At 43.1% G+C, this 14,557-nt stretch overlaps 1 pseudogene; it reads left to right on the top strand.

Annotated features, from left to right (window-relative positions):
* Positions 1-5,538: 5,538 nt before the first annotated feature.
* The window catches only part of LOC110578777, a 141,768-nt pseudogene continuing 132,749 nt past the window's right edge, over positions 5,539-14,557 (top strand).

Below are 14,557 nucleotides of genomic sequence, written 5' to 3'. Positions count from 1 at the left end.
TTATGGGCAAGATTCCACCAACTACGTAGAGAGCCCTGAGCTCCACCCAGAGAGATAAAAGAGTCTGGCCAAAAAATCTGGTGCAAACTGGAGTCTACCCAATCTTCAGTGAAAAATAACTTTGAAGCTGAACTTTAATCTTTCACCACTTCAGTGAAGTAGAATTTAGACAGAACATCTCAGGATTTCCTGACTTTACCTTTTACTCTGAAGGAGACTGCTCCATGGTACTGCTAAAAGGATCAACTATCTTTAATTAAACCCTTGAACTGTCTTGGCTTTTGAAAATTTGCTGCAGGGAAATATCCAAAGTTTAGTTCATTTTCAGAGCCTAACCTAATATCACTATGTTTATCTGTGGAAGATTCTAGCAAATAGCTAAAGCCAGGATGAGTGGGGTAATGTCTACCTCTTAGGTTTTTGGTGAGGGGTAAATGATATAATGAATATATTTGAAAAGCTGAACACAGTGCTACCATAAACCTCTATAAGAGAACCTGTCTGTTAAAATACACTTTAAAACAGCATGTTTTAAACATTTATGAAGCTTTTCCCATGAGAAAGTTCTTCACTTTATTATTAGTTTTTTGTTTGCTCATTTTAATCTGTAGGTTCTACGTATGCATATTAAAACTACAGATCAGGGACGCCCGGGTGGCTCAGTCAATTAAGCGTCTGCCTTCGGCTCAGGTCATGATCCCAGGGTCCTGGGATCGAGCCCCACATCGGGCTCCTTGCCCAGCAGGGAGCCTGCTTCTCCCTCTCCCTCTGCTCCCCCTGCTTGTGCTCTCTCTCTCTCTCTGACAAATAAATAAAAATCTTTAAAAAAATAAATAAAATAAATCTACAGATCAACATTCATACAAGGACTCAGCTGAAAACACTACTGAAATTCTAGAGCCCTCCCAATTCAAATTGAAACTTCTTCTTCATCTCCTTTTTTTTTTTTTTAAAGATTTATTTATTTATTCTGGAGAGAGAGAGAGTGCACAGGGAGAGGGGCAGAGGGAGAGAGAGAATCCCAAGCAGACTCCCCACTGAGCTCAGAGCCCAATGCAGGACTTGATTTCACAACACTGAGATCATGACCTGAGCCGAAGTCAAGAATCGGATGCTTAACAGACTGAGCCCCCCCCAGACACCCCATTCCTCGTCTCCTTTTGAATCAAACTCTAGTAAGGAAAAAACAAATCTTTATTTGCCATGAAAATTTTCCTATTTGCATAAATATTATGTTATATTGAGTTATACTTAAATATAACTTATTATATAGTTGGGTTAGAAGGAATTGGAATTATTAGCAACAAGACTAAACAAAGACTGGGGACTAGGAATGGGAGTGGAATCTATTTTGCTCTTACAGGGCTTCCAGGGGCTAAAGAATCTGCAAACAACTCATACTAGTAAATTCTAGAACTCTATGCTAATCAACAGCAAAAGTTCATATTGCAGTTTTACAATATGCTCCACACTAAATATAGTCTAGTCTACATAGTCAGTGATATAACACAGCCTATGCAGAGGAAACCTACAGTCTGCTTATTATACAAACATTCTAGTTTTCATATGGTTCTACTTATATGAGGGTCTCCAGAGCTGTCAACACACAAAGGCATATTATTGCCACGATTTCTTAACTCTGTGTTAATAATAAAACAGCACCAGCAGCTTTTCTGTCCCTCACAGGCCACCATAGTTCGACAGTCAGTAAAGACCACATTTTATTTTATTTTATTTTATTTTATTTTATTTTTAAAGATTTTATTTATTTGACAGAGAGAGACACAGCGAGAGAGGGAACACAGCAGGGGGAGTAGAAGAGGGAGAAGCAGGCTTCCCACTGTGCAGGGAGCACGATGCGGGGCCCGATCCCAGGAACCTGGGATCATGACCTGAGCCAAAGGCAGACGCCTAATGACTGAGCCATCCAGGTGCCCCAAGACCACATTTTAAAACAGTGGCAAGATTCAATTTCATACTCACCTAAATACCTACAATTTAAATGTCAAACAATGCCAACTGTTATCAAATTGAGATCTTTAATACAGTGTTTATAAGAAAGAAAAACATTTGACAATATCTAATAAACCTTAAGACATGCATTCAGACCCCAGGTACTATGCTTCTAGGTATTTACCCAACAAACACTAAAAAACATGCCTCAGGAGACAGACAAAAACATTCAAGGTGGCATTTTTTGTCATAGCAAAGTGCTGGAAATGGCCCCAAATATCCACTGACAAGCGAATGAATCAACGACTTAGTACACAATACTCAGACCACTTTGAGTACTATACAAAGGTTGGAATTGGTTAAAATTTATGTGCTAGTGTTTCTTGTTTCTAATTGGATAATTCTGTTTTATCCAAGTTTATTAATTTAAAAGTTTCAGAAGATTTTGTACAACAAGAAACACCAAACACCATCAAGAACATGAAAACTCAGCCCACAGATGGGAGAAAATATTTGCAAATCACTTATTTTAGAAAGGACTTATATCTAAAATATATAAAGAATTCTTTTTTTTTTTTTAAGATTTTATTTATTTATTTGAGACAGAGAGAATGAGATACAGAGAGCATGAGAGGGAGGAGGGTCAGAGGGAGAAGCAGACTCCCTGCCGAGCAGGGAGCCCGATGCGGGACTCGATCCTGGGACTCCAGGATCATGACCTGAGCCGAAGGCAGTCGCTTAACCAACTGAGCCACCCAGGCGCCCTATATAAAGAATTCTTATACTTAAATCATAAAAAGACAAGTAATTCAGTTTTTAAAATGGGCAAAGGATCTGAACAAATATTTCTCAAAAAAAGATACACAAATAGCCAACAAGCACATGAAAAGATGTCATAGCTAAATGTCAACATTCTTAGTCATTAGGAAAATGCAAATCAAAACCAGTTCACACCACCCATTAGGATGGCCTTAATCAAAAAGTCAGACAATAACAAGGGTTGACAAGGATATGGAGTCACTGAAACCCTCACACACTGCTGGTGGGAATGTCAAATGATGCAGCTTCTCTGGGAAACAGTCTGGCAGCTCCTCAAAAGACTGAGTATAGAGTTACAATATGACCCAGCAATTCTGCTCTAGGAACATACCAACCCCTCAAATTGAAATGTGTTCACACAAAAACTTGTACAGAAATGTTCATTATTTTTTTTTTAAGATTTTATTTATTTATTTGAGAGAGAGAGAAAACACACGAGCAGGGGTGGGGGGGGCTAGAGGGAGAAACAGACTCCCCGCTGAGCAGGGAGCCCAATGCGGGGCTCAATCCTAGGACTCCAGGATCCTGACCTGAGCCGAAGGCAGATGCTTAACCAACTGAGCCACCGAGACGCCCCCAGGAATGTTCATTAGCAGCATTATTCATAATAGCCAAAAAGTGGAAACAACCCAGATATCCATTGATAAATAAATAAATAAATAAATAAATAAATAAATAAATAGTGATACATCCATAGAACAGAATAGCAGACAAGAGAAAGGAATGACATACCAATACCTGATACAACATGGATGAATTATAAAGATATGTTAAATGAAAGAAGTCAGAAACAAAAGGTCGCATATTATATAATGCCATTTATATGAAATGACTGCCATAGGCAAATTCATAGAGCTAGAAAGCAGATTGATGGTTGCTTGGTCTGGGAGGTTGGGGGGTGGTGGGGAGAAAGAGGTGTGGCTGCTAACCGGTGCAGGGTTTTTCGGAGGTGGGTAATGAAAGTGTTCTAAAACTAATTGTGGTGCAGTTCTGTGGAGACATTAAAAATGAATCAACTGTACACTTGAAATAGATGAATTGTATGGTATGTGAACTACAACTCAAGAAAACTTATCCAAAAGATTAGGTGCATTATAACACCATGTATATTCAAATTTTAAAATATGCAAAGCAGTAGTACATATTGTACATACAAACATATGTTTGCAAACATGCAGGCAAGGGTATCCAAAACATTGAAAAACTCATACTGACTCATCAAGAAGAGATACCAGCCTTTACGCAGCCGTGAGTAATCGATCCTGCACGCAGGGGAAGGTAAACACCAGAGTTCAGACAACAATCATCCCCGTGCAGAGAGAGGAGGAGGTCAGAGAGGAAACCGAGTGATCCTCACTCTTTCTTTAAAAGAAAACTGTGGGAGCACCTGGGTGGCTCGGATGGTTAAGTGACCGACTCCTGGGTCCAGCTCAGGTCATGATTTCCTGGGGTGTGAGATCGAGCCCCAAGTTAGGCTCCACGCTGAGCGGGGAGTCTGCTGGACATTGTCTCCCTCTGCCCCCCAACCCCGCTCCCCGTGCCTTCACACGCGTGCTCTTTCTCTCCCTCTCAAATAAATAAATAAATCTTTTTAAAAATGTATAAATAAACTCTGAAGTCAGTATCACAAAATGTTCAGATGTCATCAAAGGTGGTTGGTGAGTACATGAACGTTTATTGTATGATTCCCTATATTTTTCTAGATGCTTGAAACATTTCATAGCTTAAAAAATTCTACATTTCTAGGCGCATCTCATTAAAGACCATGATGCATGCCTCCCAGCAGCACTGTTCATTGTTGGTTGTTAAACATACCCAGAACTCTGCTGAGTCCTGGCCAAAAAAACCTGCCCGTTTCCACAAAAGCAAAGACCAGAGAGAAGGATCGTCATGCATAAATGAGGAAGAAAATCTCTCTGGCACATGACTCGGAGCTATTGGTGTCCAGGTCGACTGCAACAGGGTTTCGCTGCAATAGCAGAGATATCAGTAAGCACAAAGCAGAGGGCACTGCCCCCCCCACTCCCCCCCCACCAAAAGCCAGCCTGGGCCAACACTCCTTAAGTAGCCCAGCCCATAGCAAAGTCCACGACCTGCCAAAAACTTCCTGACCTGGAAGCAGAAGGTTTAAGAGCATTTCTGGTAACAGTTGTATTAAACTCCTGATTTCTGGGAGCAGGTTGCTAAAAGTTCTCAAATTTCTGGCATAGGTTGCCATTTGAAAGACCTGGTCACATATTTAGTAACCTCACTGCAGTATTCCAAAGCCAAGAAGACCAAACAAATTTAGAAAAAGAAAAGAAAAAAAAAAGTTTTCCTGGTCCTTTTCGACACATGGGTAGTACCAGGGTTTAACGGCTTTTTAAATTTTTATAATTTCATCCAAGGGCTGTGTTCGAGAGTACCATAACCACTTAGAGCAAATTCAGCCGAAATATGTGGAAGGTAATTACTAGATATCAAAAGGAAGTTCTTCCCATCGCATTCACCCAGATTTTGCTCTTCTGTTGCAGTCCCCTCGCTGTCCTCGTCCAAGAAGAGCCCAGGGATTCAAAAACGTAAAGGAGAATGAGATGATGGGCCACCACGAATAAATTGTGTTGTCCGTAGTGTTAATATTACTTTCAGGACTTTTCTCCTCCTATACTTCCCCTGCTATAAGAAGTTCCAGGCGTCTGCCTACATTACATACATGTTTGGAGAGTTAATCCCTTTCCCTATGTGACTCATGATCCTGCAAGTCCTTCCAGAGGGGATAAAAAGACAATGGATTACGGCACTGCAGTGTCGGCAATTCCCAAGGAAGAAGTGGCTTTAGACATTTATATACTGAGCTTGGCGACCGAGTGCCAGCGAGTGTGTCCGAAAGCTGTTGGAAATCGGACAGTTTGTGCTGCGGTGCAAGGACAGGAAGCATTGCGAGTTTCTGCAGCCGTGGTTGGCTTGAGATAATACCATTGTATAACCAGGCACAGCGACCGCTCCCACTGCTGAGAGCCTGGGCCTGGCGTCTGGCTCCTTGGCTGCGGGCCAGGTTGAGGTCCTGCCGTCTGAAGGCAGGGTGTGTGTCCCCTCCCGGGCGGTCCACACACACAGTGCCGGCCACACCTCACCTTCCAGAGGAAATCTGGCCAGAAAGCCAGACTTCATGACTTCTCCTTTATGAGCCTTACCCACCCCCAGTCCTTGCTGGGGGGGGGGGGGGGGTTGTTTTCCACTTGGGTGCTGTGATGGTATTCACTGTGCACTCAGATGGGGATTTAAAGTCGCAGGCAGTAAATGAGCTGATGACAGGGTTATTGGAAAGATACTGTATCTGGCTATGCCTAGCGGCCTCGGTGCTCAGCCCTGGGCCCGGCCTTCAGAGAGGCCCCTGCCCTCATCACTTAGACACACGGCCCTTCCCACAGAGCTCTTCCATTAGGCAGGAGCACTTACCAAGGACTATTTTAGACATATTTAGCAGCAATATTGTTTGATTTTAACTGGACATTGTTCTAAATACACAAAAGAGTTCAAGGATGTGGCGCTGGGTTTTGTTCTCTCCCCCCCTTCCCCCCTCCCCAAACTGTCAGGTTTCTCTGGGAAAATGGGATGAAAATGTTTGGGGACATTTCCACAATAAAACACTCTAAAATATTTTTTTAAGATTTCCTTTCTAGTCATGTCAAGATTATAACTCAAATCTGCAAGAGTCAGGAAATTCCAAATTTATGTTGACACTTTCCCCTTAGAACCCTCACCAGATGATAAACAGTGTAAAAATTCTGTTCCAATTCAAATGTTCCAAATATGACATGGGGTTGCTATGTTCTTGTCATGAAAAGGTACTTCAGGGCGACAAAGAATAGGCCTTTTAAGAAGCAAAGAGAAGCTTTCAGGCAAATAATTTTTCCAATTTCTTAATATAGAAGGTGAAGTAATCATTTCAGATGGGTCAGCTCCTCGATTGCATTTTTGCCAACGGAAAGGAATTTAATTTTGTAATGGAAGCCAAGGAGACCGTGGTGGAATTTGTTCATGAAATCAGTGGTCCTCGAGGTGGGAATTTAAGTACTTGGTGTGGATGGGAGGGCTCTTCTGGGCGACTCCGGTGGGTGCACTCCCAAAGGCCCCACAGGCCCCAAGGGGAAGCTCCCTGGCAGCCGGCACGCTCCTCAGCCGGACAGGCTCAGCCCCGATCCCAGTGTGGCCCGCCACCAGCTGTGGGATGCGAGTAAATTATTGCGCACGTCTCAGATCTGGTTTCCCCATCTGTAAAATGCGGGAGGATCACAGCATCTACCTCATGGGTTGTCTAAGATTAGATGAGGTCATGCATGCTAGCTAGCATAAGACAGGGCCTCTAAAAACTTTCCTACAGTGAAAATAACAGCCATTTAGATAACAGTATTCGTGGTGTGAAGGAAAATAAGCATTATCGGCAGGAGTGTCAGGAGCGTGTGCTTGGATACGCGTTAGGAGCAGAAAGAACTTGATGAGAAGAAAAATCTCAGGGACAGAGTTTCTAAAATATTAGAAACAGACATTTCTAGGGCCACCGAAATAACTAATTACACTGACAGAGGAAGACAGTGACAAAAGCCAAATAGCAACGCGCTCCGTCCAGGGCCGGAAAGACCCAGGGGGCTGCAGGTAAGAAAACAAAAAGAAACAGCGCGTGGTGTCCGTCTGAGTCCTAATCAAAACCCGAAACACCGCGGGAGATGGGCCTTCTAGGATACGTGGAAAGTAGCGGGGGAAAGATCCGTGGGTTCTAGAAAACGGCGGGGAAGACCGCAGGAGAAGGCGAGCACATGCGCAGGGGGAGACCGGCTCCTGCCCCTCTTCACCCTCCTTGGCAAAGACTGTGGTCCCTTGGCCGCAGGCGGGGGCTGGGGACCAGCGACGACATCAAGAGCGCTGACACCACGCGTCTGCCCCTGATGCAGTTAGGTGGCCCAGGGAAATCGGGTCACTTTTGCAGACCACGTTATAATAAGGCAAGCTTGGAGGACTGGAAAAGGCAATTGCGTTGTCTCTGGTGTTAAAATAAGAAAAACAAAAACAAAAACCGGGTTCTGGCTCTTAAGTGGCTAGATCAGCTTCATTTTCATATCTGTAAGGACATTACATTTAAAAGTCATCTATCAGTATGGACCCAAGAAGACTGTGGGAAGAGGAAACCATTCCAGACCAATTTCATTTCCGTCCATGATAGACAGTGAGGCCCTGTAATAAAGGCAGAACAATGGATGTGAAATCTGAGGAAGCGTGCGCCACCAGCTGCTCGCAGGCGGGGGCGGGCAGGCTGTGTGGGAGTCCGGAGCCCACCGCCCCGGCTACCTCCGCCCCGGCCGCCTCGGCCCCCGACCGGGCCTTTCGACTCGCCACCTGCCACCTGGGGCAGCTTCGGTCCTGCGCTCCCTCACCTAGTGCTGTTTGCTTTTAGATTTGTTTCCAGCTCGCATCTGTCGTTCTCTGGGTTTAGGTGGCAGTAAAGATTCGGTGGAGAGAAGAGCATAGGATGTGGAGTCAGAACAATAATGGATGGATGGCCATGTCATTTACTGGTTGGGGGGACTTGGGCAGATCCCTGAGACCCTCTGAGATAGCCTCTCTTACGCAGTGGGGGTCAAAGGACCACCCTTGCACAATTACTGTGAGGATCACAAATCAAGGACTGCCATAATTCATGGTTCAGTCAATGTTGTATGTATTCCTAATTTCTGATCTCACATCTTTTCAGGCTCTGGGCTTTATCTGGATCCTAGACCCTTACTGAAAGGCATGTTTATGCTTGGAAAATCGGTCTAATAATTCACTTCATCTAGGTGTTTGATTCTCTCCACAGGACCCTGCCATTCCTGGATTTTAGTTTGGATCAGGAAAGCAAACCATGTTGCAGAGGCCCAGGAATGTCAGTTAGCAAAAGGAAACACATCTTTCATTCAGCCAGCCACCCCCTGCAACGACCTTTCTTCCCTTTCTCTACCTTCTTCATCTCCTCTCTCTCTCTTTTCTCCCCCTTTTTCCCTTTTTTTCTTTCCTAGGCTTTGATCTTGACAATGAGAAGATTCACAGAGTCTACAGATCTGTACCTGAGACCACGATTATTTTCAAGACTGATTGTTCAAATGACAACAGTATTTCAACAACGACCCGAGTCCCAAAGAGTTCAAGCCTCTCTCCCTTTCTGCTCCTGTTGCCACCACAGCAGCAAAAGAGAAGCCCAGCGCCTGTGCCCCTTGGCGTCTGACCCCAGGCTGACTTGGCCACACTGCCGTTTGCCTCCTTCATGCTGATACACCTGGATGTCTGCAGAGCTGGTAAATATTTGCCCACACAGGAGAGAGCAAATGGCGGTTTCTGCACAAGGGAGGTGATGAGGCAGCTCGTCCCCCTGGGTCAATAGTGCGAAACCAACAATGGCAATGTGCAATGGTGACACGCTATCTGTTAGCTTCAGAGAAGGGAGCTACCGATGGCCGTGACCTCCAGACTCCACGGCTGCAACCTTCCAAGCAGCAAGAGCAGAGGTCTGTTCTCTGCCCTGGACGTCAGCTCTTCACTGCACTCTGTTGCTCTCCACCCCCTGGCACAGCTGAACTTCAAGATCACTGCAGTGACATTTCAACTTTCCCCAGAGGGTTTAGAAATTAATTGTGTCCATTGCGGGGCGCCTGGCTGGTTCAGTCCATAGAGCATGCGACTTTTGATCCCTGGGCTGTGAGTTCGAGCCCCACTTTGGGTGTAGAGATTACCTAAAAATAAAATCTTTAAAAATAATAATAAAATAAATGTGCCAGTTGCTTTCTCATTATTCTGTCTGCTAGTTACCTCCATCTCATGACTCTGCTAGAAGAGAAAGGAGCCGGGGTAGAAGAGAGGCTCACACGGGGTTATAAGGAAGCAAATACACCAAGGAAGAAGCAGGACAGGACTGCTGGCAAATGCCAGGAGTGTACAACGCAAAGTTTAGGAAACTGCCCCAAAATTATATGTCTAAGATGGGCGGTGGGGACGGGGGTCCTTTGCTACTGAAGAACAGAGAAACCAGTCCAGCTTCCTTGATTAACTACTTAGATTTCTGTGCATCTATCCCTTTCAGTTTGGTAAACAGAGTCTCAAAATATAAATGCAATTGACAGATTGAACTTTCAGCGCATCGAAGAGGATTACTCACCCTTTCAGGCATATGAAGCTTTTCAGGATATTACCAATGTTAGTTTATAGTAAATGACTTCTGACAGATTGGGGTAAAAGGAATACAAGAGTTCTTTTTGTACTAAGACATTTTCTCTAAGTTTGGCATTATTTTGCAATAAAAAATTTAAAATAACAACAACAACAAAGTCTACACTTCCAAAGAAGCCTATCTATGGATTCTGAAAAACTACCAGCACAGCTAGATAGCGAGTCATAACACAGGTGAATAATCAGCATGATGCAGAAGTGACACCTTTGTCCTTTGAACATTCATTCAGTGAATGATTACGGAGCTCCACTGGGAGCCAGGTGTTTCTCTGGTGCTGGGGATGTGGCTATGAGTAGGAGAGAAAGGGAGAAACAAACGCAAGTCTGCAAGACCCACAGTGGGATACACTCTGAGTTCAGTTGGGGATGTGTGCAACACCAAGTGAGCAGAGGGGAGGCAAGGAAACTCTACAGGCACCTCGGCTCTGGGAAGCACTGCCGTCAGAGTAAGTCCTTTTGGTGGAAAGAATGAGCTGTGGGAAGATCCAGAGTGAGCATCCAGCCTAGGAGGACAGTACATGCACTTACTAGGCAGGGACCAGCTTAGGGACTAGACAAATAGCCAGAAGCTAGTTGATTAATTAATGCATTGGTTAATTAATGAAAGAGTCCTAAAAAATATATCCAGTTAGATCTCATCATTAAATAAACATTCACAGGGAGTTTGTACATGGGGAGTGATCATTCAATGTCTTCTAAAACCTCGTTCTCTATTTCCTGCTTCAGTGTCCCCAAGGAGGTCTTCCTTGCTGGGCTTCCAGTCATTGGGTTGTGTAAGGAACCACCCAATTCTCATCCATAGTGAAGATCAAACAAGAATTAAATGAGCAAACAATAAATACGGTATTGATTTAACCCAACCATATGAGGTTAATTCTGACAGCGTCTTTTACTGGTTGGTGACATGGTTTCATGAAATGAACTTAAATTTCATCATACCCTCATTGGGCAAGCAGAGTTCACTTGCCCAAGTGTTGTTAATTAGTGATCTAGAATTGCCAGACAGGTAGGAGGAGCCAACCTTCAGCAGAATTTAGGAGCAGTAGGGTACAAAGTGACCATATCTTGATTGACACTGTCTTCAAAGGTCTACTAATCCCAGTATCTATGTGAATTGTTCTATGACACAAGCCGAGTTACCAACTGGGCTTGATGTTGATGGAAAATACTCTAGAACAAATAGCACTGAGATTTCTTGCTTATCACTCTAAGATTAGCATTTGCCGATAGGCCCCTTAAAACCACCCTATTTCTTTCATGACAGAGTTAAATCGACACTGGAGGAGTAGGGAGAAGGAAACGTTGCCTCTGTGAATCACGTGTCTGTGGACTTCCGTTGTTCCTGGGTTAGGCTAAGTTTGACTGTCACAGTCTAAAAGTGGGACCCACAGAATCAGTCTTTCTATATGGACTTTTCAAAAAGCGAGTTACATTTTATTAATGATTAAAATATTCAGGAAAGTTCAATGTAGACATGAAATACATTTTTAGGGAAATTGAACAAATGAGCACTTGTTTCTCAGCAAATCTGTGATTCTTACTCCCACCAAGGCTGTGAGAGGGTCACCTTAGTCCACATCTGAGCCTTGACAAAAAGAGGTGCCTTGTGTTTATAATGAATTCTACTCTCCTATTGTAGACATAATTGCCAATCATATTTTCTGCACACCAGGGTTCTAACTGGGGAGTAGAGCAATACAGTGAGCATCGCCCTGCTAACGTGGGGGCAGGTATGGCTTCTTCCCTGGCTTCCACTTTAGAACAAGGGAGGACAAGAAGAGAAGACTCCTCACGGAGACAGTAAGGAAGCTGGGCTGATTTGGGAGACAGTTTTGCAGGTTCTACAAAGGCAGAGAACTAAAAGCTACTGTCCCGAGACCAGACAAACCTGCTTCTCTTTCTCCTTCCTCACAGGAAAAGGGACAAGGAAGAGAGCAGAGAAGGGGAGTAGGGAGAAAGAAAGAGAGGTGTTCTTGGCCTCAATCATGGGGCATATGCCATGCCATGCTGCAGCAGAACATGCCTACGAAGCATGAAGGGTCACTTTTATGATTAAGTGAAACGCTGCCAATTTCTTCCTTCTTTGTGGTTTATCAGACGTGTTGGCTAGTCATATGTTCATAGTTCTAAACCTAGAGAGAACTTAGGAAATCCACATGAAAATAACTTCTCTGACTGGATCTGTGAGAATATAAATGAGTAGGACATGATGGGGGACAAGAAGAGGAAAGGAGAATATGGGCATAGTTCAAATGAGAAATGCATGCCTGCTTTAAGACAATAATCTAAAACTGGAAAAGAGAATATATATGAAATAGTCACAAAGGATTACCAGAATTTCATGTTCATGTTCAAAGGCCAGTCACTGAGTTAACAATGAGAGTGATGAGGGAAGTGAAGGCCGTTTTGGAAAACTTCCCTTTCCCAGGTGATGGTTCAGAGTTGCCCTCCTGAATTTTGTCAGCCGTTCTGTGAGCATGGGTAAGTGATGACTTCTTTCTTGCATTCTTTCTCTTAGCATCGTGAAACTCCCTGACCCTCTCTGCTCTGGTTTAATAGTGAGATCCATGGCATTGCTGCAACTTGAGGAGAGAAAAAGGAGTCCGTCAGGGTCTGCACATCCTTTGTCTCAGAGGAAATTAATTTGGGTGTTCTTTAGTCAATGCCTAAAAACATTAAGATTCCTGTAACAGATGATGTCTTAGCAGTGTAGGCAACAAATGAAAGGCCCAGGAAGCATAAGCTTTTTGCCTAAAAAAGCAAACTGACTTAACCACAAACAATCCATCTCTCCCAATCAGAAACTGGGGAAGATAAGAGTTCTGCTTCACCTACATCCATGCATGGACCTAGGAGTAAAAGTTTTCCATCTTAAACTCCAAGGACAGGTGTAAACAGAGGCTCAGTTCTTCCTAGGAGGCTGATTACAAAGAAGAACTAATCAGAAGCCTTTCATCTCTGACCCTTTACCTTTAGGTCTATTTTGGGGCATGGAGGTGACAGGGCTTGTGTCCTTTGTGCCCAAGGAAGTGACAGGCAACTTGCTGATCAATATCCCCCTTTGGTAGTGTCTTCAGAATTTAGAAAAGGGGCCAGAAAATGAAGCAGAAATCAATACTCAGGTCTGGTGAGAAGGAGGTTATTGTCACATTAATTTCATTTCTAAAAAAGTAAAAACAACAAAGGCAAACTGCTTCCCTTTGCATTCATTGGGAAATGAGTGCACTTTCTAAATAATTTTAGTCAAAAGAGTCTAAAGAGGCAAAACTCTAAAGAATTTTAGTCAATTTCATATCCAAATGAGATGTTGTCGAGTTTCTGAGATCTGATGCTCTCTGTGCTGTTCATGGGGGAGGCAGTCCTTGATTTTCCAAGCATCACTAGTTGGACAATAACTTGTAGCAGAAAAACACAAAAGGTTAGAATTTCTGACAACAAACCTAAGGCTTTAGGAATGAGTAGTTCAATAGATAAATGGGAAGTTTGGGAGAATCAACAAAGCAATTAAGAGAATGGAGGGATTGATTTATGGGGAAGATCATTCCTTTGATGTTTAGCTCGGCTAATCAATGCTTCTTTTTTTTTTTTTCCTTTTGACAAGGATTAGGGGACAGGAGATGAGTAAAGGATTAAGATTAGTAATCTACAAATACCTGAAATAAATAATTTTATGGGAGGAGAGGAATTCCTTTCAAATTGGCCAACATAATTGAATAGATCTAAGAAATTAATTCAAAAGGTATCTGTACCACAATCTTTTGTCCCCCCAGGTCAGCTCCCTTTTATTACTTCGTATACTGAATATACACTCGCTGGCTCTTTGTTAGCTTAAAATAGAAAAAAAAAATTACAATTTAAATTCTTAATAGAAGGATGTTTGAAATATGCAAACAATTGCCTTTAAGAAACAATAAAAACTCACCCCATGAGATATTTAAAATCACAACACATATGTTGTATCAGATAGAGATGAAAGAAGTGAGTTTGTCTCTTATTTCTTAGGGGACATGTTTTACCAAATTTGAAATATTTTCCTATTGAATTTAGAAATTTAATAAAATCACTCTTCTAATATGTACAAGATTAAGATTCTGAGGGTGTGATTCTGACAACACAATATCTCCTTAGCTCTTATTTGATTTCAAAAAAGTAAAAGGTCTGCATTGCTCCTCCTATAGATCTGAGCATAGCTGATATGTTCTCTTCCTTCGGGGGTTGCTCAAGTGATGTCTCTTCAGGGGGCCACCCCCGACAGAACTATGTCAAGCAGCACACACCGTTCCTATAACACTTACTGAGTTTTTCTAGAGTATTTATTGCTCTGTCGAATCATATTACTTATTCTTTATCTTATGCATTTATTGTTTGTCTGCTCCATTAGTTAGGACACTCCATGAATGAGTGACTGCTCTGTCTGTGGCAGGGACTCCGGCATTTGGGACAGTAGCCAGCTCAGGGTAAGTAAGCACCTGATATGTATTTGTTGGAAGGAAAGAAGGGGGAAGGAAAGGAAAGGAAAGGAAAGGAAAGGAAAGGAAAGGAAAGGAAA

Source organism: Neomonachus schauinslandi, chromosome 4 (genome assembly GCF_002201575.2).
Source record: "Neomonachus schauinslandi chromosome 4, ASM220157v2, whole genome shotgun sequence".
Taxonomy (NCBI): Eukaryota; Metazoa; Chordata; class Mammalia; order Carnivora; family Phocidae; genus Neomonachus; species Neomonachus schauinslandi.
This window is presented reverse-complemented; position numbering and strand designations above follow the sequence as displayed.